General features: G+C 42.7%; 1 pseudogene; it reads left to right on the top strand.

Annotated features, from left to right (window-relative positions):
- Positions 1-314: 314 nt before the first annotated feature.
- LOC101844190 lies at positions 315-5,291 on the top strand (annotated as a pseudogene).
- Positions 5,292-5,565: the final 274 nt, after the last annotated feature.

The following is a 5,565-nucleotide window of genomic DNA, read 5'->3' as shown; positions in this document are numbered from 1 at the left end:
GTAATTGCTGAGCCATGGATGGATCATCTAACTTAACCTCCCTGCACCCAAGGCTCCAGCAACAATGCAGAAGAGGGCACATGAAGAGCACAAAAGTTGGTGGATGGGAAGAAGAGCTGGAAATGCTGATGTCTGGATGTGGCGTGGCCATTACACATCCCGGCTCACAGCAACTGTGGTTACCAGTCAGGGATCAAGGCAGTCAAAATCCCATCAAGGGTGGGAGAGGGGCCCCCTGAGGCCCTTCCCTTTTCAGAGCTATGAGCAGTTGATGTTGGCTGAGGGACAAAAAAATATTATTCTCCATTGGGGCTATGGCTAATGGTAGGTTGCCCACATCCCAGTGAGTTCCCCACATCCATGTCTATACAGACAACACTAATTGGGCCCCCTGAGTTATTAAAATAACAACAAAGGATGATATGAAATTGGGATGGAGATGGGGTGGAAGGAAAGGGAGGGAGTGGGGATGACATAATGATGGGTAGATATGATAAAAATGCACTACCTACATGTATGAAATTTTCTAAGAACTAAAAAGAAAAAACCCTTAGCAACAATAGCCACTTTGCCAAGTGCTATAGATGAGTGCCAGGCCATCTGGCTAAATCTTTATTAGCCAGGTATTTTTACTCTTGACATGTAGATAAGCAGGCTGGCTCTTGCAGCAGCTCACTTACTTGCCCAGAGAGTTAAAAGTAGGTCTGCATATATAATGTCTAATTTTTGTGTTAACTTTGTAGAACCACAGGGGAGCCGCAGCATTTGGTCCAGTAGTATTCTGTATCTTTCTATGAAGTCACTTTTAGATGAGATTAAACATTTAAATGTGAAGATGGACTAAAACACCTCCCTAATGTGAATGGACCTGACCTATGTGTTGAAGGCCTAGATAAACCAAAAGCTAGCCTGAAGCAGAGAGCCCATTCTGCCTGCATGGCTGATTGCCTTTGATCAGAGACATTGCCCTTCCCCTACCTTTGTGCTCCAGCTCTTGCCGGATCTCAAGCCTGTGAGCCTTCACATTAGGACTAACGTCATTGACTCTTGAGTTTCACATTTAGCTGTGCACCTACAAATTTTTGTACTTCTTCCAAACCACACAGGTCAATTCTTTGTAACAAAGATGTCTTCCTTTTTTGGTGGTGTTCCAACCAGGGTTTTGTAGGTAGACTTTCCTTGTCAGCCACCAGTTCACAAATAATGACATGGAGACTTCTGATTAATTATGAAAACTTGACCTTATGCTTAGGATGTTCGAACTAGCTCTTATAACTTAAATCAACCTGCTTTTATTAATCTACATCCTGCTACATGGCTTTTTAAACCTGTCCTTCATTCTGTGTGTCTGACTTGGTCAAGTCTCACTGACATCTCCCCCGTGCCTCAGATTCTTCTCCAGTTTCTCTCTCTGCCTGGAAGTACCACCTATTCTTTCCTGCCTGACTATTGGCCATTCAGCTCTTTATTAAACCAATCACAGTGACACATTGTCACATGGTATAAATAAGTATTCTACAACAGGGTTTTACTATGTTGACCAGCCTGGACTTGAACTCACAGAGATCTATCTCCTGAGTAGTGGGATTAAAGATGTGCACAACTGGTTAAATATTTCTCTTTATGTTATCTTTATACACACTTCCTATTGGCTCTGTATCTCTAGAAAATCTTAACTAATTCCTTCTGATAAATACTCATAATACTATATGATTTCAAGTCAGGTTTACCAACCTTATACTGGGGGCACCAACTGTATGACACTTAATGCAGAAACCCACATTCAGTGTGTTGATTTTCTGGGTTCTGGGATACTAACAATATTTTGTGACTTTTAATAATACATTTTCATAAGCTGACAACATCATCTCATTTTGGTCTTCATTTAGAAATAATGATGAATATTAATAAGTGCCCAAGGCACAGTGTCTCTTTTCTTAGGAAGGTCTTGTCACATGAGGAAGTGAACTTCTAAAAAGTTTTGTTCAAAATGGAGATGTGGGTATAAATGTTAATGTAGGAGAATGTGGGTGTTCTGTAAACTTAGGAACAACTTCTGGAGCAAATGCTTAGCTTGGGGAGTTGGTAAAGACTTTGAAATTTTCTAGGGTAGGGAAAGCTTTTCATCAATTAGGAACTGTTTACATTCTGTGGGATAATGAACAAGAGCCTGCTACTATTTTTGAGCGAGTTCATTCTACCAATAGCCACATTAAGTATTTGTATTGTACCCCATACTGGCGGGTAGCAGACAGACACTGTGTCATAAGAGCACTAAAAAAGCCCCATTTGAATACAAAGAACTTAAGGCTTTTATAGAATTAGAACTCAGTCATCTCAAATGCTACTTAGAGAGGAAAGGAATTTAACTGTGCTGGGAAAGATAATGAAGAAATTTCACATGTTCAAGATGTTTGAGATGATGTGAGTCCATATAGGTGATGGAAAGTGACTCCTTACAGATGCAGAGTGCTACACTAAGACAGAATCAGCATCGCTGAACACAATGGTCACCTCTCATCCCCCCAGTGAATACTTGGTTTTGTTTTTTAGTTGGGAACACCCCCCTTTCCACTTTCAATCTATGTTGTTCCTTCATCTACCCTAGCAGGAAGAGAATCTTGGGATTTTTAAATAGTCAATAGTTTTGGTCAGGTACCAGGTTGATGACAAGTGATATAGGTTTGTGATCTATGTCAGGCCAACTACAGCCATCAGTTACTTTTCTTATTGCTGTGACAAAACATGTGACAGAAATAAATGTCAGAGGAAGGATTTATTTAGGCTCACAGTGTCAGTCCAACATAGTGGAGTTTACAACAGTGAGATAATGTGAGGGAGGAGTCTTGCTTTTATCGTGGTCATGAGCCAGAAGCAGAGAGCTCAGGCCAAAACCATAAGTGGCTACAATCTTCAAGACCCAAAAGTAAACACAACTTCATGTGACTTATCTCTTCCATGTAGGCCACACTCTAAAGATAACTCCCTAAGACAATGCCACCAGCTAGAGACCATCAGCCTGAAGGAAATGCTTGAAACTTCAAGCATAGCAGGAACTTTTTTTATTGCAAAACAACACAAAACAACAACAACAAAAACTCACTTATTTCCAACTTGGAGATGCTGGTGACCATTCTTGTTGAAATTTAGAGAAAGTCTGGCAATTGTGCTATAAACACAGGGCACAGATCCTGGAGATGCAAAAGAAGATGGTTCCTCCTCATATAATTCATAAGCTGGGATACCTTAGGGTTTTGTGGTCATCTGAGGGCCAAGGTATGTTGCAAAGATCACACCATGCAAGAGATTTACTGGGATGAGGAGAGTGCAAAAGGCTGCTTCTAAGTGAGGATGGAAAAGAAGGGGACAGGTTTTCTAAAGAGTGTGCAACTCATAGTGACAGTGGAAACGTGTCAAATTTGGCAGCTGGTGATGACGTGGCTGCTGGTACTGAATCGCTGAAGGTGGACTTGGGGAGCACCTGCTTCTGGAATGTGGGTGGTTTTCTGTTTACCAGCAATGCCAACCTTCAGTCCCTCTGTGTGTCATATTTGGAAACAGAGTCATTGAAGATGTACATAGCTCATTGTTGTAGGTTTGTGCTCTGTTGTGAATGGTATTCTTACAAGGAGGGGGGTTGGTCACAGAAATGTGCACACAAGAACACCATGTTCTTGTGTACACATGAGGTCAGAAATTAGCACATGCATGAGTGTGTGGTGGCATGGGGATATGTCTGCACATCAACGAATGCCAAAGCTTGGCAGCAAGCTACCAGAATCTACGAAGAGACAAAACAGATTTTTCTCTTATCTTCTGGAAAGGAACTAACTCTGCCCACACCTTGGTCTCACACTTCTCAGATCTGTGAAACAATAAGCTCCCATCACGCAAAGCACTCAGGTACTGTGATACAGCAACTCTAGAATAGTAATTTAGGGCCCTGAGCTAAGCCCAAAAGTGACTCACCATAGAATTTTCAGTGTAATGAACCAATATTTTTTTTCAGAATTAATCTAATTTGATGGTGTCTCTATCACTGGTGGACATGGAGATCTATCATATCAACACTTCACTAGGATAGGACAAGGGACTGGGGGACACCCAACTAACCGACAATACAGCTTCTGTAGAAAGGAGGTGAAGGAAGGGAATGGGGCTTTCCCATCAGCTCTGAGAGCAGGAGCATTCTTTGTGTGGTTCCTTGCTGTGACTCCAAGCCTCAGCCACAGCAGCTGCTCTGTGAATCCCAGGGTGAGAAAGTGGAAAGCCTGGGGTAGGGGACATGGCTCTGATGCAGGCTCTGGAATGTGTTTAAGAAAACTGATAATGGAATCTGGTCTTTATCCTCCCTAGCACCACTGGGCCAGCAGGTATGTGTGGAGCTGCAGTTGCGCAGGACGGGGTTCACGAAAGTTGTCAAGAGTAAGGCCTACTTTAAGAGGTACCAAGTGAGACTTAGAAGGCAGCGAAAGGGTAAAACTGACTACTATGCTTGGAAACGATTGTTGATCCAGGACCAAAGTAAGTACAACACACCCAAATACAGGATGATGGCGTGTAACTAACATAGATATCAACTGCCAGATTGCATATGCCCGTGTAGAAGGGAATATGATAGTCTGCGCAGCATATGCACACAAACTGCCCAAATGCAGTATGAAAGTTGGCCTGACAAATTGTGCTGCAGCCTATTGTACTGGCCTGCTGCTGGCCTGCAGACTTCTCAATAGATTTGGCATGGATAAGATCTATGAAGGTCAAGCAGAGGGGACTGGAGATGAATACAGTGTGGAGAGCATTGATGGTCAGCCTGGTGCCTTCCCTTGCTATTTGGATGCAGGTCTTGCCCTAACTACAACTGGCAATAAATTTTTGGGGGCCCTGAAGGACGCTGTGGATAGAGGCTTGTCTATTCCTCTCAGTACCAAACGATTCCCTGGTTATGACTCTGAAGCAAGGAGTTCATTGCAGAAGTGCATCGGAAGCACACCATGGGGCAGAATGTCGCAGACTACATGCGTTACCTAAAGGAGGAAGATGAAGATGCTGATAAGAAACAGTTCTCCCAGTACGTAAAGAACAACATTACTCCACACATGAAGGAGGAGATGTATACGGAAGCTCACGCTGCTATCCGAGAGAATGCAGTCTATGAGAAGAAACCCAAAACAGAGGTGAAGACGAAGAGGTGGGACCGTCCCACAATGTCTGTGGCCCAGGGGAAAGATCAGGTTGCTCAAAAGAAGACAAGCTTCCTCAGAGTTCAAGAACGGGCTGCTGAGAGCTAAAGCGATTTTCTACGAAGATTTTTTTCATAAAGATAATAAACTTATTGACCAAGCCAAAGAAAAAAGAAAACTGATAATGTGGGAGATGGTACTATGTTATTGAAAGACTGCCAAAAAGACTGGAGAGTTTCTGGGGTGACTGGAGAACGTGAGCATCACTGTCACCAAGGACCAAAACGAATTCTTCAAAAACTTTGCAGTAGAAGCTACTTTACCCACGCAACATTCTGGTCTACAGAAAATAAAATTCTCACAATATCTTTAGGGACTGGGC

The sequence above is a fragment of the Mesocricetus auratus genome, unplaced genomic scaffold (assembly GCF_017639785.1).
Source record: "Mesocricetus auratus isolate SY011 unplaced genomic scaffold, BCM_Maur_2.0 Super-Scaffold_100676, whole genome shotgun sequence".
NCBI lineage: Eukaryota > Metazoa > Chordata > Mammalia > Rodentia > Cricetidae > Mesocricetus > Mesocricetus auratus.
The sequence above is the reverse complement of the archived record's forward strand: the minus strand, read 5'-3'. Positions and strand labels throughout refer to the sequence as shown.